Raw genomic sequence first — 25106 nt, forward strand, 5'->3', positions numbered from 1 at the left:
TAATAGACTTTATACTACAGAATCATCATTACTGAATCAACAGTGATAACTCTGTTATTGTGTAGTCAGTTACATTCTATTTAATTTACTTGTCAATTTAATACCAGTATTTGTGAGGCTAGTCTTTAATTTTCTTTTTTTCTTTCTTTTTCTTATTTTTAGATAGAGGGGAAGGGAAGGACACAGAGAGGGGAGAGAAACATCAATGTCTGGTTGCCTCTCGCATGTCCCCTACTGGGGACCTGGCCTGCAACCCAGACATGTGCCCTAGTGTGGGAATCAAACTGGTGAGCCTTTGATTTATAGGCCGGCACTCAACCACAGAGCCACACCAGCCAGGGCTAATTTTCTTTTTTAATTTCATCTTTATCAAGTTATTTTAATGTTTTCTATATCTTTATTTAAAAACTTTTCCTTTAGCCTGTTTAAATACTTTTGAAATGATCTGTTTCTTTAAATTTTGGTAGAATTCCCCTATAAAACTACCTAAGCCTGATTTTTTTAGAATATAGCACTTTAATTATTACAGTTTCTTACATTTATTATCTCTTTCTGCATTTAGTTTTGGTGATTTATATGTTCATGGAAAATCATTCATTATATCCAGATTTACCTCTGTACCTAGGGCTATTTCCCTAGTCTTGTTCCCCATTTTGTATATGGTTCCCCCCACCACTTCTTTTTTTTTATTTAGGCTAGGCAATAATACAAACATATCCAATATTTACACATGCACTGAAATGGATTTTGTCAAAGAAAGTTTTGTTTGTTTAATAATTCTGGGAGACCAGGATGATGCTGAGGGCTGCAGAGAAGTGGTGAGAATGTGTTCTGTTCTGAAGGAGGCAGCAGCTATTGCACTCTCTCATGTTGTTGCCTGGCAGGAATGTGGGTCCAGGGTGGCCAGATCTTCCAGTCTCCAGAAGACTAACTTAACTGGTTGTGTGTGTGTATATATATCTGTGTGTGTGATCTCTAACTTTTTAAACCTTGGAACTAATTCAGCAACTTTGGGGATTTCAAAAAAAGGAATAAAAGTGTTTTTTTTTTAAATGTCTCAACTAAAGGGTTACTGTTAAATGTATGTAAATGTTTATCTAACTCACATATCTACCTTGTACTCCACAAGTGGGGAAACTAGGTATTTTTCTTTTCACAGTGTCTGGTTTGAGGAAGGGCTTGGCAAATAAGAGATTTTTGTGGGCCTTTCATGTTCTTTTTAGTAATTCTGGAGCTTGGGGAAATATGCATTAAAAGCATAAGTGGTCTAAATTTGATCCTACCAAGGCAGTCATGAGATATACAAGTCTGTGTGTTTCGGTCAACTGGTCTTTATCCTTCAATTTCCAGCCCCCAGGCCAGATCTCCCTGATGACAGATCAGTGGGCTGCATGAGAGGTGTCATAGTGATGACCCTCATATGTAAATACAGAAGAACTGAGGCATTCCCCTTTTTCTACCTTGACCCAAAGGAAGGGACTTTATTTAGGGCTGCTAATGGCTTCACCATAACTCAGAAAGGTGAATGACTGAATTAACATTTGTCTCCTTCAACATTAGCCTTCCTGAAGGTTAACATTAAGCTTGCCCTCTAAGCCTCTCTACATGGTATTTTTTTTATCGTTTCTTTATATGAGAGGTTATTCTGAGCTAACTTTTGTAGTTAAGGTCTGCCTTTTGCATCTCCCTTCTTCTCCCCCAGAGTATAGTTTGTGCCTGACTGTGACAAGCAAGGGGACAAGCATTGTTTTGGAGCCTCAGCAGGAGACCTTGGTTGGGGACTTTGGAACTTAGCTCTTTGCTTGTAACTCCATCTTTCGTGGGACTTTGTGTCCTATAGCTGTGCTTGCTTCTCAGTTTTTTTCAGCCATTGTGTACTCTCCCTTCTCAAGGGAGTATCTGTCTTCTATAGTAACTGGACAAACAGTGCTCAAACGTGGAAAATATTTTGGGGTAGATTAAAAGCTTCTTTTTGCCTTGGCTGGTGTAGTTCAATGGATTGAGCATGGGCTGTGAACCAAAGGGTTGCTGGTTCGAGTCCCAGTCAGGGCATATGCCTGGGTTGCAGGCCAGGTCCCCAGTGGGGGCCATGTGAGAGGCAACCATGCATTGATGTTTCTCTCCCTCTCTTTCTCCTCCTTGTCCCCTCAGAAAAAGAAAGAAATAAAATATTTTTTAAAATGTGTTTTCATTTAAAAAAAGCTTTTTAAAAAATTTATTTATTTATTTTTAGAGATAGGGGAGGGAGGGAGAAAGAGAGGGGGAGAAACATCAATATGTAGTTGCCTCTCATGCTGGGGCTACTGGGGACAAGGCCCACAACCCAGGCATGTTGCCCTGACTGGGAATCGAACTGGTGACCCTTTGGTTCTCAGGCCGGCGCTCAGTCCACTGAGCCACACTAGCCAGGGCAATTAAAGCTTCTGAAGACATTATCATGGAAACAGCCTTGGAAAGAAGTAAAGAAGATGGGTCATCTTCTCAGGGTTATGTTAACAGTGACAAAGACAGGATGCTGTTCCAGACTCATGATCCTCCTTCTTCTCCCATTAGAGCACTTTCCTTTCCAAATTGAAGTCTATGGGGAAACTTTTCCTGTAATAGGGTCTTGAAAAACTGGCAGATTGAATGAACACTCTTCACCCAGGGATGGTGCCTACAGAATTTGGATGTTAGTAGATTTATGCTTTACCAGGAATCTCTTTCAGCATGGAGAGTGGGTAAGTCATTTGTCACATCCTGAACTGAAGGTTGGAGTGGCATTGAGGATAGGGCATGCTGACACAGAGAACAATAGCTAGGAAGCCTTGACTAAGATGTCCGGTTAACAAAAAGACCCATTATTTAGGCTTGGTACCCATTGTGGTATCATCCATCATGTAGAGAAAGGTAAGCTTGTATAGATAACTAGGCTCCCAGTGTTTTCAGGTTCTGTGGCTTGGGGTGAGTTGTTTAACTTTCTGAGTTTGTTATGTCCTCTGTGATGTGGGGATGAAAATACCTTCTATGTATGATTGGGGTAAAGCTTAGATATATCAGAGAGCTGGCACACAGTGAGTACTCATTTAATGGCATCTTCTACTATGGTCACTCCATGATCATTACCATTATTATTAATTGGAAGTATTGAGAAAGCTTTGTTAACATAGGTCAAGAAGCATTTCCCCCGCCCCACCGCCCCACCTTTTTTGACCCCAATCTTATAGTATGTCTTCTCATGGAAGTTTTCATGCCAATAGTTGTCATCATGATTAATTAACATATATGTTGGTGTTAGGACAATTATAGACTTTTGGTCATTCAACACTTTTTTCACCTGTTCATTTAGCAGTTTGAGTACCTGTTATGTACAGTAACTTTTTTTTAAAATAAAGATTTTATTTATTTTTAGAGAAAGAGGAAGAGGGAGAAAGTGAGGGAGAGAAACATCAATGTGTGGGTACCTCTCATGTGCCCCCAACCAGGGAACCGGCCCGAAACCCAGGCATGTGCCCTGACTGGGAATTGAACTGGTGATCCTTTGGTTTACAGGGTGGCATTCAATCCAATGAGCCATACCAGCCAGGGCTGCAGTAACTCTTCTAAGTGCTAAGGCTGCAGTGATAGATTCAGTTTATATCTTATGGACTTTACATTCTGGCAGGGGACATAGATGACAAACAAATAAGTACATGTTGCATCAGATGATCAGAGCCTGGGGGAGGAAAGTAAAGCCAGTAAGGAGCAGCTACTGTTATGTACACGATTTCTGTGGCAGGAGGCCATTCTTATAAGGGGACATTTGAGTGGAAGTCACTAGCTGCTTAGAGTAAAGAAATTCCTTGATATGATATCTGTCACTGCCATGTCACTCTGACTGCTCTGATGAGGACACACTGGAGGGACAAGATGAGCCAGGGGGACCAGTTGGGAGTCATCCAGGCAACAGATGATGGAGGCTTAGGCCTGGGGTAGCTGAGGAAGTGAGAAGTGTTGCATTCTGGATCTGCTTTGAAGTAAGTGTCAACAGGATTTGCTGATCCATCAGTATGAAAGAATGAGGAATGTCAGGATTCTCTTCTGAACAATGGGAAGAATGAAGCTACCATGTGCTAAGACGGAGTGATTATGGGGGAGCAGGTGCTTTGGGGAGTAATGAATTTTGTTTGGGCATAGTGACATGCTTAATAAATGTTCAAGTGAGTAGATAGCAGGAGTTTGAGTTCAGGAAAGAGTTAGAGCAACATCTGACCATTAGACTCTAAATGATGTTCAGGGTCATGACAGGGGTCATAGACTGGGCCTAGGCCATGCATGGTTAGGGGCTGGGAAAAGAGGAGGCTCAAGCCAAGGAGACCTGGAGGAAGTGAGTTGGAAGAAGGAGATCTAGGAGGAAGGAGTTGAGGCAGTCACTTGAAGAAAGCCTGTTGCAGAGGAAAGCAAGATCCGCCATTGGATTTGATAACATGGAGATCAGAGGTTGACAACTGTGGCTAGTTGGTGTGATGGGATCAAGAGCCTGATGGACTAGCTCAAGGGAGAGTTGGGGAGAAGTATAGCTTTTTCAGGGAGTTTTGCCGTGAAAGGGAACAGAAATGAGGGGGTAGCTGGAGTGGGAGGAGGTTCTGGCCAGCATTATTAGAGGCCTTAGTGTGCTCATGGGGAAAGTCCAGTAGGGGGGAAGAAACACTGGCTCTGCAGGCACTGTGGGCATAGTGTCCCTGGGACCCAGCTCCCCAAGGCCAAATAGAGGATCCTCAGATAGGAAGGCAGGCCAAGGATGTGGTGAAAATACAGGGTTTTGTTAGGGAAGCATTGGAAGTTCTCTTCTGGGTACTTCTTTTTTCTATATGAAAGTTTGCCTGCCAGAGGGAGAAGAGGTGTTGCCTGTCTTTCAGTTCTCCACCTGGACCCTTAGTTTTCTGTTCTCAACCTGATCAGACATTATCTACCGTATTTGCTAAATTCTTATTAACATGAACAATCAAGTTGCTTAATAAGGACTCTTTAAACATGTAATAATTCAAAAATGAGGGAAAAAATGATTCCCACAGAAGTCATTTAATCCATGACTCACTGTGTATCTTGAGAAGCCATGCATGTTTTATATAGTGTTGCCCAGTTCCCGAGGGCCCAAGCAGGAAGGCAGCAGCTCCATGAAGTCCCTGCACAATCCCAGTGAGGAAACGGTTAGAACTGGGTTTGAGGTGGAGGTAGAAAAAAGATCAACATGAACTGAGGTCAAGGTAGAGTGATTATTGGGAACCAAGTAGAATTATTACCTCTTAGGTTTTGCTAATACACAAATAGCTAAGTTTCTAAATAGAATTGGTTTTGAGGTAGTACGTGTGGACTTCAGTTGTCTTAATCAGGTGTGATCTCTTTACCAGATATGGAAATGTTCTGAGAGGGTAAAAAGAGGAGTTCATGGATGGCTGTCAGTGTAAGGAGTTTCAGAAGATTAAGGCTTTTTATTTTGAAAAGATGAAGGCAGAGAAGGTTGTCATTGAAGGAATATGTACAAGCGTATCTCAGGAATGCTTGAATTTAGGGTTTATTCCTGAAGCTTGAAAGAAGCTACCCTGAGCTCTAAGGCAAAGAAAAGAAAGTTCAAATTGTTTTCCGTTATTCCCAGACTTATAGGATTTCCACATAAGATTTAGATATGTTGGCTGAATTCATAATGGGAAGGAAAAAACAGCTCATTTCGATGCTGCCGTTCAGGGCCCTAAAAGAGATATTGATGCAGACTGTGGTCAGCGGGGTCTGTGTGTTGTGGCTGCAATGAATAAATTCACATGGACTACAGAAGTCCTGTGGAGAAAAAGGGACAGCATGGCTGCTCTGTAAGTGAGACAGAGGGCCCCAACCCCTGGCGAGAGAGACTTTTATTGCTTTCCTGGGTACATTACATCAAGGATGGTCCTCATTTACTGTGTACAGATTTGCTTTAGATGATTACCTTTTACAGATAACAAAGGAGAGGATGTTGCTAATTACTTCAAAGAAAAGGATGTATGCAAATGTAAGGGGAAAAGTGGTTGAACTGGTTATACTCTGTACTTGGGAGGTTTAGCACAGGTTTTAGGAAGTTACTTTAAAGATACGCAGTAAACATTTGCTGCCTCAATTCAGGGTGAGGGAGTTTTAGCAAAAAGCGAGCCTCAGAGCAGCCCAGGTACAATGCAGGCCTGATTCCCCATGGGAAAACCGATCTGTGGGCCTGGGTCCTGTGTGCCGACTCTCTCTCGCTGGTTTTCTAAAACAGTCTGGGCTACGTTCACCACTGCCACACGGACGGGTTTTTAGTCAGGATCGCTATAGATCCCACAAAGCTTGCTACCTGCCAGTCTCTTATACAATCCTGGGAAAATAATTTGCAAATGTAGCAAAGTACACAAAGCATTAACAGTAAGCAACCAGCAGCTCCAAAGCCCCACACTCTCAGGTTAAGTCCTTCAAACCAGTTTTTTGGGGTTTAGTCACTGAGATTGTCAAGGAAGGTTTGCAAAACCTCTTGCTTATTCAGGCGTTGAACGTCCTGCATCTGCTGATGTAATTCTAGCTGCAGTTTATCAATTTGTCCTTTTAAATTGTCAGATAAAGCCCCTCTTAGGTGACGTTGAATATTGATTCAGGAGTACTGGCTGGAATTCCACTGGAGCTGGGTGACGCACAGCTTGGAGAATTCTGGATCAGGAGAGTCCAGTGGGGCAGAGGTGGGTCGCCACTAGGGAAGTCTTTTCTATGATATGGCTTCACCCTCTTTGCCAGCAGTCCAAAGGTCCTTCTGGAGAGAAAACACAAGCATACCTCTTCCCCAAGTTAATAGTTCAACTGGCCTTCTCATTTTCCTTCCCCTAACAGGTTTTGTATAAGACCAAGGGGTGTGGGCCTGCAGGACTGTTTTGCACAAAATCTTTGTCTATGGGTGACTAAATTATCATCACAATTCAAAAAATTGTATGTATATATTGCCAGCATGGTTAACTTCCTGGGGGATTTTTCCTGAAGATATATGGCTTTTAACTTTCATTCGTTCTCTCCTAATGTGTACAATAGAGACTCTCTACCCTTTAATCAGGATTTCTGCTATCCTGATCCCAGAATAATATATTGTTCTTACCTGAAAGTGGCCATGTCAGTGCTGGATGTTCAGCAAGCAGTTATTGTGCCAGCAAAGGCCATTCTCAGCACTGGAAATGTAAAGATGAAAGAAGACAGTACCTATCCCCAGACAGTTTGTCTACCCATTATAATGCATGGCAACCATCAGGTCTTTTTTTCTTTTTTCTTCTTTAAATTTTATTTTTATTTATTTTTTTAGAGAGAAGGGAAGGGAAGGAGAAAGAAAGGGAGAGAAATATCAAGGTGCCAGAGAAACATCCATCAGTTGCCTTTTGCTCACCCCCAGCCAGCAACCCAGACATTTGCCCCAACCTGGAATCAACCAGTGACCTTTAGGTTTGCGGGATAATGCGCAACCCACTGAGCCACACCAGTCAGGGTAGCAGCCATCAGCTCTTAATGTTCAAATATTTTAATGATGTCTATAGTAGAGATGAAGTGCAGGGATGGCTGGAGATGATTAGTCTGACCTCACATTCATCCTTTGTTGCTCTTACTTTTTTTATGTGCTGATCTGTCTTCAGAGTATCTCATATTTTGGGCTCTCACTTTATTGACAAGATATAATACATCTGTGGAGTACTGAGGTATCTGTAGATAATAAGAAAAATTCTCATATTTTGAGGACACAGGACATTTTGACAAGGCATGTCATGGCAGAACCTATAGGAAGGAACATAAGAAGACTGCTATTCTAGGACATTAGATATTTAGGTTAGGGTTCCCAAAGGAAAGGACTGTTACACCAGTGTAGGCCACCTGGGAGCCCACAGGGCCTCAAGAGAAAGCTCCAGGGAAATTCTGCAGGAATCAAGGTAGGGAACTCTTGGTGTGAGGCTACCCTAGGGGATGACATTTGCCATGGTGAAAGGCAGCTCTTGAGGCACCCTCTCTGGCTCCCTCTGCTCCTCTCTCATTTTAATTTTTTTCTAATTACAGAAGTAAAAAAGATTTCTTAATAAAAATTTAAAAGAGAAGATAATTGAGAAAATGGAATTCCCCTGGATAATTGCTATCTACATTATAGCACATATCGAGGATATTGCTTGCATGTTTGTTCATTTATTCATCTAATAAGTACTGTGGGCATACTGTGTGCTAGAGGATGTAAATAAAATGTTGTATAAGTCTGGGGCCCAGACTTATGGAGTTTATGTTCTCATGAAGAACAGAGTCAACACAAAGCTACCAGGTAAATAAGTTTTCTAGGGGTAGGAAACTATTATGAAGAAAAGTAAAACGAAGTATTGTTAAAGGATGACAGGCCCCAAATGGCCATATGCACCAAACCAAGAGTTAAGTTCAGTTTGGGCCCTCCCCAAAATAGAATCTTAAACCAGTCAGTCAGGAATTGTATATTAGCACTAGTTAGGTCATCTGCCTGTCAGACCTCTGCAGTCCCCTAAAGGAAAATGACCTTGCAACAACCAACCAGCCTTTTTGCCCAGTACAATTTCCTTGTCCCTACTCCCTAATGCCTGTAAAATCTCTTATGTTTACAGCTTCTAGGACCCCTTTCTGTCTGCTAGATTGGATGCAACCTGATTTATGAATTACTGAATAAAACCAATAACATATTCAAAAATACACTCAGCTGAATTTTTATTTTTTTATTTTATTTTTTAAAAGATTTCATTTATTTTTAGAGAGAGGGGAAGGGAGGGAGAAAAAGAGGGAAAGACATTGATGTGAGAGAGAAACATTGATTGGTTGCCTCTGCTATGTTCCCTGACTGGGGACAGAACCTGCAACCCGGGAATGTGCCTTGACTGCAAATCCAACTTGCATACTTTCGCTTTGTGGAAGGACGCCCATCCAAAGGAGCCACATCAGTCAGGGCCGAATTGTTATTTTTTAACAGTAGGTAATGCAGTTATGTGTAAAGCACTTGAAAATGAGCTGTACTACAGTGGTAAAACATTCTTGTCTCTGCCAAGAGAATAAGGCCTTTTCATAGCAGGACACCCAGCTATTCAATTATGCAAACATCCTGTGATTTTTTTTGTTTGTTTTTTTCTCTTGGAACAGAGACATTTGAGTATTGTTCTTGTATATTTTATTAAGATCTTTTATTATTATTATTAAGATCTTAAAGTTTTCAATTTTGTTGATTGAAACTGCTCCCAATACTGACTGTTCAATTAAAATTTTGAAGATTGTTCTTAAGGTTTCCACCTGTAATATGAGAATTTAATCCAACTTTTAGTCTGGGAGAATGAATCTTGACTTTACTCTTTTGTTCCTTCTGAGAGAATATAATGAAATATTACAATGGAATATGTATGTGATATAATAAGTATACTGTCATATAGAATATATATTATGAGTTATATTTATTAATATAATGAGATATAACCTAAAACTCCTTAATTTTCATGGTTACAGTAGTGGAAAAATTGGTGAAAACCAGATGTAGACGCATATTTTAAAAGAAATACAGAACTTCCACTTCCAACCATGATGGTGTAACAGGCATTGAATTTAATAATCCCTCAAATACTCACAACAGCAACAACAAAAAAACAAACAAAATGCATGAAACAAAAGTTTAACACTGGGCACCAACAACAAGAGATAGTAGTCTCAGTGACAAACAAACAAGGTGGAAGAGCCCTGTGATGACCAGGGGTTACTGCAAGGAGACAGTTTCCCTGCTTCAGTACAGAAAGGGAGAAACAGACATGGAGCCTGATACACTCCCTGAGTTGTGGATAAGGTGCTGAGAGTCTGGAGAGACCTACATGGCTATGGTTTATTGGACACAGAGGAGACAGGAGGCAGGCACGGAGACATTTACAGCGGGGCCACCTTGGGTATTCAGTAGAGCACTAATCAGCACATGCATATGAGGAAACTATCTGAGGCTGGGGAAAGAATTTCAAAGGTTTAGAAAGAGTAGTTCCAGTTACCTCTAACAGGACCATAATTCCCAGGAAATTTGGTAGAATGCTCAGGAAAATCATGCTTCAGTAAGGAGCACTAGACTGAGCAACACTCTGTACCATCCTAACAAATCTGGACCCACCTAATGAGACCCAGAAATATCACTGTTTCCAGGTAATTTAACTGCATCCTCAAACAAGATTGTAGGAATATAAAAATATGCAGCACCTAACAAAGTAAAATTCACAATTGTTAATATCCAATTAAAGATTTATTAGTTTGCTTGGGTTGCCATAATAAAGTACCACAGACTGAGTGGCTGAGACAACAGAAATTAATTTTTTCACAATTTTAGAGGCTAGAAGTCCGAGGTGAAGGTATTGGTAACATTAGTTTCTTCAGTGGTTGCTTGCTTTGGTTTGCACGCCTTCTCCCTATGCCTGTAAATGCTCTTTCCTCTGTGCATGTGTTTGTCAGAGTCATATTGGATTATGGCCCACTCTAATAACATATTTACCTTTGTAACTTATTTACCTTTTAAAAGACTATTTCCATTTATGGTCAAGATGGAAGTATAGGTAGATACATTTCACCTCCTTGCACATCCAAAGAGAATTATAACTATTATGCCAAAACACATAACCAGAACCATCAGAAATTCGAGCTGTGTAGAAGTCCAACAACCAAGGATTTAAACAAGCCACATTCATCCAGACTGGTGCAAAGTCAAAGCAGCTCTACCTAATACACAGAAACACACAGGTGGGCTGTCAAATTGAGGAGACAAAAAAGTATGGTCCAAGTGAAAGAACAGAGCAAAACCCCAGAAAAAGAACTAAATGAAACAGAGATAACCAACCTATCAGATTCAGAGTTCAAAACACTGCTGATCATGGCACTCAAATCAATGAGTGCAGCAAAAATGTAAGGGAAGAAATGAAGGTTACACTAAGTGAAATAAAGAAAAATTACACACACAACAGAGGAGAGGATGAAGCCGAGAATCAAATCAACGATTTGGAAAACAAGGAAGGAAAAGACATTCAGTCATAACAGCAAGAAGAAAAAAGGATTAAAAAAAAAAACAAAAAAAACGAGGATAGGCTTAGGAACTTCTTAACCTTTTTTTCCCTTCCTTGTTTTCCAAATTGTTGATTTGATTCTTGGCTTCATCCTCTCCTCTGTTGTGTGTGTGTGTGTAGATTTTTCATTTCACTTAATGCAACCTTAATTTCTGCCTGGGTTGTTTTTATGTTGTTGAACTATCCAATGAGTTCCTTGAGCACGCTGATCACCAGTGTTTTAAACTCTGCATCTTGTAGGTTGCTTATCTCATTTTTGTTAGTTCTTTTTCTGAAGTTTTATTCTGTTCTTTCTTTTTTATTATATTTTATTGATTATGCTATTATACTTGTATCAATGTATCCCCCTTTGCTGCCCTCCACCCAGCATACCGCACTCCATCAGGCAATCACTACGCCATTGTTCATGTCCATGGGTCATGCTTTTAAGTTCCTTGGCTACTCCATTTCCTGTACTGTACTTTATATCCCCCTGGCTATTCTGTAACTACCTATTTGTACTTCTTAATTCCCTCATCTCTTTATCCATTCTCCTACACCACCCCCATCTCACAACCATCAAAACACTCTTCATATTCATGATTTTGTCTCTTTTATTGCTTGCTTAGTTTGTTTTTTAGATTCAGTTATGGATAGGTGTGTATTTTTTGCCTTTTTTTGTAATAGTTTTGACCTTTTCTTGAATAAGTCCCTTTAACATTTCACGTAATAATGGTTTGGTGATGGTGAATTCCTTTTGTTTTTTCTTGCCTGGGAAGCTCTTTATCTGTCCTTTGATTCTAAATGATATTTTTGCTGCGTAGACCAATCTTGGGTCTAGGTCCCTGCTTTTCGTAACTTTGAATATTTCTTGCCAGTCCCTTCTAGCCTGCAAAGTTTCTTTTGAGAAATCAGCTGACAGTCTTATGGGAACTCCTTTATAGGTAATTATCTGCTTTTCTGTTGCTGCTTTTAAGATTTTCTCTTTATATTTAATCTTTGGCATTTTAGTTATGATGTGTTTGGAGTGGGCCTCTTTGCATCCACATCTTGTTTCGGATTCTGTGCTTCCTGAACTTGTATGTCTCTGTCCTTCACCAAGTTAGGGAAGTTTTCTCTCATTTTTTTCAAATCTGTTTCCAATTTCTTGATCTTTTCTCCTTGTGGCACCCCTATGATGTAAATGCTGGAACCTTGAATTTGTCCCAGGGGCTACACTACCCTCATTTTTTTTTATTATTTTTACTCTTTTGTTCTGTTTGGTTGTTTTTTCTTCATGTCCCAATTCATTGGTTTGATTCTCGGCTTTATTCACTCTACTGTGGTTTCCCTATAAATTGTTCTTTATTTCAGTTAGTGTATCCTTCATTTCTGACTGGATCTTTTTTATGCTGTTGTCATCCTCACTAAGTTCCTTGAGCATCCTTATAAACCAGTGTTTTGAATTTTGCATCTAAGATTGCTTATCTCCATTTTGTTCAGTTCTTTTTCTGCAGTTTTCATCTGTTCTTTCATTTTGGCTTGTTTCTTTTTCTCTTCATTTTGGCAGCTGCCCTGTGTTTCTTTCTATGTATTAGGTAGAGCTGCTTTGACTCCATGTCTTGGTAGTGTTGCCTAATGTAGTAGGTATTCTGTAGGGTCTAGTGGCACAGCATCCCCTATTGCGCAAGCTGAGTACTTGAGGTGTGTCCTTCATGTGGGCTGAGTATGCTCTCCTCTTGTAGTTGAGCCTTGGCCGTTGTTGGCAGGTCAGTGGGAGGGGTTTACCCATGCCAGTTAGTTGCAAGGATTGGCTGTGACCACTGACCACCAATCTCCACCCTTTCTGGAGAATCAGCTGTGCAGGGGCATGGTGGTGGTGCTCCGATATGGTCTGTAGCTGCCCACAGGGTCGTTGGTCTTCGGATTTTTCAGGTGGTTCAGGCCAAGTCCAGCCTCCACCTGTGTTTTGCCCAGGGCCACCCTTCCTGAGCTATAGAGCAATCTGAGATGACTGCTACTTATGCTGGGATTGGAGATTCCCAGAGGAAGCCAAGCTGTGAATCTAAGCTGGGTGCTGCTGCTGGTGCTGGGCCTGGAGTCACTTAGCAAGAGGTATGGGGGTTGGGGGTTCACTGAGGCCAGCTGTTGCTTGTTTGAAAGGATTTAGGAAGTTATGATGCTTGACTCAAGACCAGCCGTTCATATGGAAAAGACACTGTTAACAGATGTAAGTTGGATGGGATAGGACCTTGGGATCTAGCCAGGTTGATGGAGTCTCAGATGTAGCACCCACCTGCCAGCTCAGTGGCTCTGCTTACCTTTCTGTCTGGGAGAAAGCTGTCCCCCAGCTTTTGCTGGGTGCTAGCCACTTCAGTTCCTTCCTGTGTGTAACTTGCCTTTCAAGCTGCTACCCTGCTGCTAGAGCTCAGACAGAGTGAATCTGAGTTGGTGATTGGGTTCTTTAAAAGGAACTGCTTGTGACTTCAGAAATTTCTTCGACTGTCCTAATTCCTGCTGTTTCTGAAGGCAGAAGTTATGTGGACTTGTCTTCCTGGCTCTGCTGGCCTGGGCTAAGGGACCTGGTGTGGGGCTAGGACTCCTCACTCCCAAGATATCCCCCCAAATTTTTATCTACCACACTTATGTGTGGGATCAGCCCATTCCACATCTCAGCTCCTCCTACCAATCTGGGTGGATGTGGTTTCTTTAATTCCTTAGTTGTCAGACTTCCATTCAACTCAATTTCTGGTTGTTCTGAATGATGATTGTTGTATAATTTAGTTGTAATTTTTATGTGGTTGTGTGAGGAGGTGAGTGGTGTTTATCTGTGCCGCCATCTTGACTGGAAGTCTCTCTGTTCTTTCATTTAGGCCATATTCCTCTGTCTCCTCAATTTGACAGCCTCCCTGTGTTTGTTTTTGTGTATAAAGTAGAGCTGGCTCTCTGTCTTAGTAGCATGCTCTATTGTAGAAAAGCATACCTGTAAGTTGTGTGGGGCAGAGCCTTAGGTAATTCTCAGGGCAGAGCAACCTGTGTCATCACTCTGTAGCTCTGTGTGGGGGAGTGCTCAGAGAGGGGACAATGCTGCTGCTTGGCCTCTGCAGTTTCGCTCAAGAGGAAGCTGTTCCCCAGCACTCAACCATATTGCCAGTCACTTCAAGGCCAGTCACTTGCCAGACCTGTATGCCACTGGTGCCCTTCCAGCTGTTGCCATGGTGCTGAATCCCAGAGGGGGTGAGTCTGCATAAGTCTCAAGTCCATTGTGGGCCTTTTAAGAGGAGTCTCCTGAGAATCCTGCAGTTACTTTGGCTGCCCTAATCCCCACTGGTTTTTACAACCAGAAGTTGTAGGGACTTATCTTGCTGGTGCTAGAACCTTGAGGTGTGTGGTCTGGTCTTTCATGGGGATCCCTCACTCTGAAGTATCCTTTGCAATCTGTATCCCCAACATGTGGATGTGGAACTGCCTATTCTGCAGATCTGTGCCTCCCTGCACCAATCCTTGTCCCCACGCCTCTCAGTGTCTCTCTGAGCCTGTGTACATCTCCACATCTTTGTCCCTACCACTGGTCTGGATGAATGTGGCTGATTTAAATCCTGTGTGGATGCTTTAAATCCTTTTTTTTTTTTTTAAGATTTTATTAATTTATTTTTAGTGAGGGAAGGCGGGGGGAGAGAGAGACAGACAGACAGACAGACAGACAGACATCAATGTGCGGTTGCTGGGGGTTATGGCCTGCAACCCAGGAATGTACCCTGGCTGGGAATCGAACCTGGGACACTTTGGTTCCCAGCCCACGCTCAATCCACTGAGCTACGCCAGCCAGGGCTAAATCCTTTTTTTTTTTTTTTTTTAAATTTGTTTTAATCATTGTACAAGTACAGTTTTCTCCCTTTTACTCCCAACCCTGCCCACCCTCCCAACCCTCCCCACTTCCTTCCCATTAACACCCTCCCCCTAGTTTTTGTCCATGTGTCCTTTAAATTTGTTTCCCTGAACCTTTCCCATTGTCCCCTGAAATTCCCTCTTCTCTCACCTTTCTTCACTCTCAGCCTGTCCTCTATTTCAGTGTCTTTGGTTATATTTTGCTTGTTTCTTTGTTTTGTTGTTTAGGTTCCTGTTAAAGGTGAGATCATACGGTATTTCTCTTTCACTGCCTGGCTTGTTTCACTTAGTATAATGCTTTCCAGCTCCATCCAAACTGTTGCAAAGGGTAGGAGCTCCTTCTTTCTTTCTGCTGCATAGAATTCCATTGTCTAAATGTACCATAGTTTTTTGATCCATTCATTTACTGATGGGCATCTTGGTTGCATCCAGCATCTAGCTATTGTGAATTGTGCTGCTATGAACATTGGAATGCATAGGTTCTTTTGTATTGGTGTTTTAGTATTCTTAGGATAGAATCCCAGCAGTGGAATTGCAGGGTCAAAAGGCAGATCAATTTTTAGTTTTCTGAGAAAGATCCATACTGCTTTCCATAGTGGTTGTACCAGTCTGCAGTCCCACCAACAGTGCACTAGGGTCCCCTTTTCTCCACAACCTCTCCAACACTTGTTGTTTATTGCTTTGTTTATGATGGCCATTCTGACTGGTGTGAAGTGGTGTCTCATTGTGATTTCAATTAACATCCCTCTGATAGCTAGCGATATTGAATATCGTTTCATGCGTCCTTGGATTTTCTGTATGTCCTCCTTCAAAAAGTGTCTGTTCAAGTCCTTTGCCCATTTTTTAATTGGATTCCTTGTCTTCTTAGAGTGTAGTCGTGTAAGTTCTTTATATATTTTGGAGATTAAACCCTTGTCTGAGGTATCATTGGCAAATATGTTTTCCCATACAGTTGGTTCTCTTTTAATTTTGATACTGTTTTCTTTAGCTGTGCAGAAGCTTTTCATTTTGATGAGGTCCCATTTGTTTATTCTTTCCTTTATGTCCCTTGCTCTAGGGGACATGGCAGTAAAAAAGTTTCTGCGTGAAATATCAGAGATTTTCCTAGCTATGTCGTCCTCTAGGACTTGAATGGTGTCACGTTTTATATTTAAGTCTTTTATCCACCTTGAATTTATTTTTATATATGGTGTAAGTTGGTGCTCGAGTTTCATTTATTTCTGGGCTCTCTGTTCTGTTCCATTGGTCCTTGTGCCAGTTTTTATGCCAGTACCAGCCTGTTTTGATTACAGTGGCCTTGTAGTATAGTTTAGTGTCGGGTATTGTGATCCCTCCTATTTTACCCTTCTTTCTCAAAACGACTATTCGGGGTCGTTTATGATTCCATATAAATTTTTGAAGTGTTTGTTCTATGTTTGTGAAATATGCCATTGATACTTTAATAGGAATTGCATTGAATGTGTAAATTGCTTTGGGTAGTATGGACATTTTGATGATGTCCATGAACACGGTATATGTTTCCATTTGTTTGTGTCTTCCTTGATTTCTTTCCTGAGTGTTATGTAGTTTTCTGAATACAGGTCTTTTACCTCTTTGGTTAGGTTTATTCCTAGATATTTTTTTTCTATTTGCTATTTTAAATGGGATTTTTTTTCTTGATTTCTGCTTCTGCTGTTTCATTGTTGGTGTACAGAAATGTCTTTGATTTCTGGATATTGACTTTGTATCCCGCTGTTTTGCCAAATTCATTTATTAGGTCAAGCAGTTTTTTGGTAGAGTCTATAGGATTTTCTATGTATACTATCATGTCATCTGCAAACAGTGACAGTTTTGTTTCCTCCTTTCCGGTTTGGATGCCTTTTATTTCTTTTTCTTGTCTGATTGCAGTGGCTAAAACTTCCAGTACTATATTGAATAGAAGTGGTGAAAGTGGACAGCCTTGTCTTGTTCCTGATCTTAGAGGAAAAGATTTTAGTTTTTGCCAATTGAGTATGATGTTGGCTGTAGGTCTCTCATATATGGCCTTTATTATGTTGAGGAATGCTCCCTCTATTCCCACTTTGCCAAGTATTTGTATCATGAATGGGTGCTGTACCTTATCAAATGCTTTTTCTGCATCTATTGATATGATCATGTGGTTATTGTCTTTGCTTGTGTTTATGTGATGTATTACATTTACTGATTTTCGAATATTGTACCATCCTTGCATCCCTGGAATGAATCCCACTTGATCATGGTGTATGATCTTTCTAATGTATTTTTGGATGCAGTTTGCCAGTATTTTGTTGAGGATTTTAGCATCAATGTTCATCAGTGATATTGGCCTAAAGTTTTCCTTTTTTGTTGTGTCTTTATCAGGTTTTGGAATTAGGATGATATTGGCCTCATAAAAAGATTTTGAGATTTTCCCATCTTTTTGGATTTTTTGGAAAAGTCTGTGAAGGATATGGGTGAGTTCTTACTTAAATGCTTTGTAGAATTCTCCTGTGAAACCATGTGGTCCAGGGCTGTTTTGTGTTGGGAGTTTTTTGATTACTGCTTCAATGTCTTTTGTTGTTATTGGTCTGTTCAGGCTTTCTGCCTCTTTTTCATTGAATTTTGGAAGATTATATTTTTCTAGAAATTTGTTCATTTCACCTAGGTTTTCTAATTTCTTGGCATACTGTTCTTGGTAGTAATTTCTTACAATCTTTTGTATTTCTGTGGTATCTGTTGTAATGTCTCCTCTTTCATTTCTGATTGTGTTTATTTGGGTCTTCTCTCTTTTTTTCTTGATGAGTCTGCTGAGAGGCTTGTTGATTTGGTTTATCTTTTCAAAGAACCAGCTCTTGGATTCATTGATCCTTAGAATTGTGCTTTTAGTCTCTATGTCATTTAATTCTGCTGTGATCTTGGTTATTTCCTTCCTTCTACTTTCTCTGGGCTGTCTTTGTTGTTGTTCCTTGAGTTCTTGTAGACGTAGGATTAGGTTGTTTGTTTGGAATGTTTCTAACTTATTTAGGTGGGCCTGTATCGCTATTAACTTCCCTCTCAGGACTGCTTTGGCTGTGGCCCATAAGTTTTGGGTTGTTGTGAGTTCATTTTCATTTGTGTCCAGAAACCTTTTGATTTCTTCCCTAATACATTCTTGACCCATTCATTGTTTAATAGCATGCTGTTTAATCTCCATAATTTTGAGCGGTTTGGGGTTTTCTTTTTCATGTTGGTTTCTAGCTTCAGTCCTTTGTGGTTGAAAAAATGCTTCGTATGATTTCAATTTTCTTGAAATTCTTGAGGCTTGTTTTGTGTCCTGTAATGTGGTCAGTCTTTGAAAATGTTCCATGTACATTTGAAAAGTATCTGTATTTAGCTTCTTTTGGATGGAAGGTTCTGTATATATCAGTGAAGTCCAATTCATCAAGGGTATTGTTCATTGCCACAATATCTTTGTTGATATTTTGTTTGGAAGATCTGTCCATTTTTGATAGTGGGGTGTTAAAATCCCCCACTATAATTGTGTTGCTGTCCATACCTTTCTTGAAGTCCTCTAATATTTTCTTTATGTATTTGGGTGCTCCTATGTTGGGTGCATATATATTTACAATATTTATGTCTTCTTGGTGGATTCTTCTCTTTAGTATTATGAAGTGACCTTCTGGGTCTCTCTTTATGGACCTTTTTTGGAAGTCCATTTTGTCTGATATGTGTATTGCTACCCCACCTTTTTTTTTCCTGTCTATTTGCTTGGTAGATTTGTTTCCAGCCCTTCACTTTCAGCCTGTGCAGGTCTTTTATCCTGAGGTGAGTCTCTTGTAGGCAGCATATATGTGGGTCATTTTTTCTTATTTATTAGGCTATTGTATTTCTTTTGATTGGAGCATTTAATTCCTTTACATTTAAGGTTATTATTGATAGGTACTTATTCATTGTCTTTTATGTATGAGTGTTCCTCTCTCTCTCTCTCTCTCTCTCACTCTCTCTCTCTCTGTTTTCTTTCCCTTCCTTAAAGCAGTCCCTTTAGTATTTCTTGCACAGCTGGTTTTGGGAGGTGTATTCTTGTAGACTTCTTTTGTCTGGGAAGCTTCTTATTTGGCCTTCTATCTTGATTGAAAAAGCCTTGCTGGATAAAGTAGCCTTGGTTGCAGACCTCTTGTTCTCATTACTTGGAGTATTTCTTGCCATTCTCTTCTGGCTTGAAATGTTTCCATTGAGAAGTCAGCTGTTAGCCTTATTGGAGCTCCCTTATATGTTACTTCCTGTTTCTCCCTTGCTGCCTTTAAGATTCTCTTTTTGTCTTGAAATTTTGCCATTTTAATTATGATGTGTCTTGAGGTGGGCCTCTTTGGGTTCCTCTTGATTGGGACTCTCTGTGTTTCCTGTATTTGTGTGACTTTTGCTCTCATCAAATTAGGGAAGTTTTCCTTCATTACTTTTTCACCTAGGTTTTTGATCTGTTGCTCTTCTTCTTTTCCTTCTGGTATCCCTATTATACATATATTATTATGTTTCATATTGTCTTGCATTTCTGTTAATCCCTCTTCATTCTTTCTGAGCCTTTTTTCCTTTCTTGCTCTTTCTGGGTGTTGTTTTCTACTTTGTCCTCTAACTCGCTAATCCAATCTTCTGCTTCATCGATCCTGCTTTTCATTCCTTCTAGTGTGTTCCTCAGTTCAGAAATGGTATTTTTCATTTCATCTTGGCCTTTGTTGAGAGTTTATGTTTCTTTTTTCATGTTTATATAGTTTGCAGTGAGATTGTTGTAGCTTCTCTCTAGTGTCTGATAGCTCATTGTGAGTTCTTTGAACTTCCTGATAATCGTTGTTTTGAACTCACTATCTCATAGTTGAGTTGCCTGTGTTTCATTTAGCATTTTTTCCTGAGGCTTTCTCCTTTCCCTTAATTGGAGATTGTTTGTTTGTTTTCTCATTGTTCCTGGGTTTCTTCTTGTTAGCTTCTGTTTCTTAAATTAATCTGTTCGGGTTCCCTGAGTTTATGGTGTGAACTTCTGTGGTAGAATACTTGTGAGATTCAGTGGTGCAGTCTCCTTCATGTATCCTGGTGTTCACAACTTCCTCCTACTCTTTTTTGTGATCCGTTGAAGGAGTAAGGCAAAGTGGTTTAAGACAGGAAGACAGTATACTATGATATTTACATTAGCAACCAGTAGAGAAGAGATGGATTATCCTTTGGCTCCTTATAGTGTTAACTGTGATCCTCCACCCCACTATCCACGTTTTAGAAAGGATGGAAAGAAGGTAAGACTCTTATTGGGGACGAAAGTAATGTTAGTTGGATCTACCAAGCTGTGAGGCTGTGCGGGTCCAATTCTAAGGTAGGTTGGAATAAAGATTAGTAAGTAGGAGTAGTGTGTAAAAGAATAGAGACAACCCCCACAATAGTATAGTTCAGGAAATTGCAAAGTGGGCTGAGATCAGGTAGGGGTATTGAGTAGTATTTACAGTTGTATGAACTAGGTCTTATTAACAGTAGTAGTAAAGCAACAGCCTTGTGGCAGAATCGATGAGATCTAGATAACAAGAATAAAGAGTATAGAACCTTGAGAGGTGTATTAATGGAACACAGATGAGGAATAGTAAATCATCAACACACTGTGACTGAGATACCAGGGGGAACCTATCAAATGACAGTATAACCAGCCAAGCAAAGAAGATTATACGGAAAGAAAAAGAATACCAAAATACTGTTAAAATAAAAAATGTCGCATAAGTGAGAAAAAGATAATACAAATTTACAGTAACTTGCAAGATAAAAAAAAAAAGCAGAAGATGGAGTGCCAGAGAGATAAGTTTGGAGTGGAAGGAATAATACTAGGATGAATGGAAGAGAAACAACGGTTTGAGAGATATAAAAATGATAAGAATTGAAAAATAAAATGTCACTTAAAACACAAGATAAAATCAATCAACCAACAACAGCCAGAAAAGCAAAACCAAACAAAACCAAACAAAACAAAACCTCTTGTTGGTTTCTAACTGGCCAGACCAGTTTTTCTGATCTTGCTGGCTTCAGCTGGCTGAAGTTCCTTTGAAATGTTTATCACTCTTCCCAGGCAAATCTCAGTAAGTCTGTCAGGTTCTATCCCCAGGGCCAACCTGACTTTCCCCTACAGGACCCGACCCTGGGTTCTCCCAAGCATACTCTCTCTCCAAGAGCTCACTGCTGTGTTCTTCTGGGCTTCGGGGTCCCTGCAGGATTCCAGCTCTATGATCTCAGGAAGCACCTGCAATGTTTTGGGATTCAGTGTGCCCTCTCTGGGAATCATAAAAGGGCCCACCCATCCACCAAATTTTTGAGTTTTGGGCTCTAGGAATGCACTAAGCGCCGTGTCCCTTCCGGGTTCACAGCGCGAGAGTCAGGATTGCCAATGGGGCACGAGCTTCCACAGTTCAGCACTGCAGGCTCCAGAAACCTGAGAACGCCTGCGCCCTTTCCTGGATTGGGCCTGCGATGTCTGGGTTTTCCACCAATCGACACTCCCGCGGTGCTAGGGGTGCAGGCGCATTTCCAGGCTGCCCCTGGTCGTGCCAGCTGGAGACCCTCACTTCTTCCACGGCTCTGGATAGGTGTTCAGAGACCCTGGGTGATTTTTTCCCCCCAGTCCAACTGGCCTCTCTGTGCCTTCAAGCAACAAGGTCTCCCCTGGCGTTGCTCAACCCCCGTATTGTGGGGGGGGGGGGTAGGGAGCAACGACTCCCCTCTCCCAGGAGCCCTGAGGCAGACCCGGGAGCCCCGGGCCTGGGGAGTGCAACCCCCCAGTCCCCGCGCCAATCCCTGTGTCCCTTTTGTCCTGAAGCAGTCTCCTTACTGTCTGGTTTTTCAATGATCGCAATAATTTTTGATGTCCTGTTTTCAAAAATGTTTCGGTAATCTACACCACTTGCTCTGTTTCTCCACCAATCCTCGAGTTTTCCTCCTCTTCACAGAAGCCGAGAAACATGCTGCCTAGAGTAAAGCCACCACCTTTTCACCCCCGTTTTAAATCCTTTGTGGTCAGACTTCCATACAGCTCGATTTTCTGATGAATCTGGGTAATATTTGTTTTGTAGTCTAGTTGTAATTTTTGTTGTAGTTGTACGAGTGAGGTGAAGCATGTTGACTTACACCTCCATCTTGACCCTCACCTACAATTCTTTTTTTTTAAAGATTTTACTTATTTATTTTTGGAGAGAGGGGAAGGGAAGGAGAAAGAGGGAGAGAAAAATCAATGTGTGATTGCCTCGCATGCATCCTCTACTGGGGACCTGGCCTGAAACCCAGGCATGTGTTCTTACTAGGAATCAAACTGGTGACCCTTTGGTTTGCAGCCTGTGCTGAATCCACTGAGGTACACCAGCCAGGGTTTTCCTACAATTCTTTACCAAGTGAAAATGTCTTTGAAAAATAAAGACAGTAAAGAAGTTTTCAGACATACAATAGCTAAGAAAATTTATTACCTGCAGACCTACACTTGAAGAAATACTAAAGGATGCCCTTCAGGTGGAAAAAAATTATAGCAGATGAAAATCTGAATCTACAGTGAATGAAGTAAACTGAAAATGTCAACATGAGAAAATATTATAAGCTGTTTTTATTAATACTTTCTTAAATTTCTTTAGATGCAAAATTCTTTATGCAAAAATAACAACAGTGCTTTGGGAAATCGAAACATATTTAAAATTAAAATTCCTCACATCAAATGCATTTAGCCTGGGAGGGAATAAATAGGAGTACACTGTTTTAAGGTATTGATATGTGAAATGATATAGTTTCACTTGGATATAAATGTGATAAAAATGGATAATGTAAACATCAAACCAACCCCTAAAATAACAAAAAAGAATTAATAACAACCCAACAAAATAAATAAAATGGAGTCATAAGAAATGCTTGATTATTTCAAATGAAGGCAGGAACAGAAGAAAAGGGGAACATACAGATTTAACAAATGAAAAACAAATAGCAAGATAGTGTAAATATCCAGTTAAAAGGCAGAGATTATCAGATTGTATAAAAAAGCAATAGCCAACTATATGATACATCCCCCCAAAAATGCATTTAAAATATAACCCAAAACGCCCTGGCTGGTGTAGCTCAGTGGATTGAGCGCAGGCTGTGAACCAAAGCGTCGCAGGTTCGATTCCCAGTCAGGGCACATGCCTGGGTTGCAGGCCATGACCCCCAGCAACCGCACATTGATGTTTCTCTCTATCTCCCTCCCTTCCCTCTCTAAAAAAAAAAAGTAAATAAATAAATCTTTAGCTCTGGCTGGCATAGCTCAGTGGATTGAGTGCGGGCTGGGAACCAAAGTGTCCCAGGTTCAATTCCCAGCCAGGGTACATTCCTGGGTTGCAGGCCATAACCCCAGGCAACCCCACATTGATGTTTCTCTCTCTCTCTCTATCTCCCTCCCTTCCCTCTCTAAAAATAAATAAATAAAATCTTTCAGTGTATATATATATATATATATATATCCCAAAAAAGTTGAAAGTAGAAGAATGGAAATATATAAATATGTATATACCATTCTAACACTGGTCAAAAGGTAGCTGGGGTGGCTATATTAATATCACACAAAATGGATTTTAGAGCGAAGATAAAATCTGTGATAAACAAATTATTCCCTAATGACAAAGGGATAAATTAATCATAAGAATATAATCCTAGACATTTGTATATATACATAATTGATAAAGTGTCAAGATGCATAAAGGGAAATAGAAGTACAAGGAATGAGACATATTCACAGATTATAGTTAGAAATTTCAATGACAGATAGACGTAGAGGGGCAGAAAATCAGTGAGGACTTGAGCAACACCATCTACCAACTTAACTAGATTGATAGTTCTCCCCAAAACAACAGATACTCATTCTCCTCAAGCACATATGGGACATTTACCAAATACTTACCATATTCTAGGCTGTAAAACAAATTGCAATAACTTACAAGAATTTAAGTCATGCAAAATCTGTTCCCTGACCATAAGGTATTGAATTAGAAATCAATAATAAAAAGTTTCTAAAGAATTTGAAAACTGAATAACACCCTTGTGAATAAGCCATGGGTCAAGGAAGAAATCAAAGAAGAAGTTAACAAGTAGTTTGAACTGAATGAAAATAAAGATATGTATACCTTTACTAAAGTATCAGTGAGGAATTTATAACACTAAATGCCTATAGTGGAAAAGAAGAAAAGTCTTCAGTCAGTGACTTCAGCTTTCATATGAAGAAGCTACAAAAAAGAGTAAGTTTAACCCAAAGCAAGCCCCCCCAAAAAAGCATATAACGAAAGTCAAATCAGGAGTCAGAATAGAAGATGATAGTAGCAGGTTTTATCTGTAATAGCAAATTTTGGAAACAACTCAAATATACCACTCTGGTGTGGGATATTGATAGTAGAGTAGGTTGTGAATGTGTGGAGGGCAGAGGTATCTGATAAATCTCTGTACCTTCTTTTCATTCTTGCTGTGAAACTAGCTCAAAAAAGTAAAGTGTTTTTTTTTTAAAGGATGAACTGTTGATATAGACCACAGTGAATGAGCAAATGAATGTAAAAATAATGCTGAGTAAAAGAAGACACACAAAAGAAATTTCATTTATACAAAACTGGCAAATTCAACTTAATCTGTAGTGACAAAGTATATCTGTGGTTGCTTAGAGTGGGGAATGGGGACCAGAGAGGGGCAGGAGGGAGGAATTAAAGTGGGCAAGAGGCAGCTCTTGGGATGATGGATATGCTCACAGTCTTGATGGTTTCACAGATATTAAAACTTATCAAATTACATACATTAAATATGTGCAGTTCATGTGAATTATACCTCAATAAAGCTGTTTCAAAAACAATATAGAGCCTTTACATGAGCATTTTGGGAAAAAAGTTCCCTAGGTTTTTAAATTTTTTAAATTTTTTTAATTTTAAAGATTTTATTCATTTATTTAGAGGGAGGGGAAGGGAAGGAGGAAGAGAGGGAGAAACATCAATGTGAGGTTGCCTCTCACTTGGCCCACACTGGGGACCTGGCCCTCAACCCAGGCATGTGCCCTGACAGGGAATCAAACTGGTGACCCTTTGATTCCCAGCCCGTACTCAAACCACTGAGCTACACCAGCCAGGGCAACAGCTCCCTAGTTTTTATGCTCTAATATATTTTTTTCTGGATTTCTGACAATGTTTCATTCATTCATCCCAGTTTAAATTTGATAGAACGGAA

General features: G+C 40.3%; 1 protein-coding gene across 2 annotated transcripts in view; it reads left to right on the plus strand.

The window, feature by feature from the left end:
* ABHD12 (abhydrolase domain containing 12, lysophospholipase) overlaps positions 1–25106 on the plus strand; it is an 82874-nt gene that overhangs the window by 3638 nt on the left and 54130 nt on the right. The gene's annotated exons all lie outside the window — the stretch shown is intronic.

Source organism: Phyllostomus discolor, chromosome 9 (assembly GCF_004126475.2).
Source record: "Phyllostomus discolor isolate MPI-MPIP mPhyDis1 chromosome 9, mPhyDis1.pri.v3, whole genome shotgun sequence".
NCBI lineage: Eukaryota > Metazoa > Chordata > Mammalia > Chiroptera > Phyllostomidae > Phyllostomus > Phyllostomus discolor.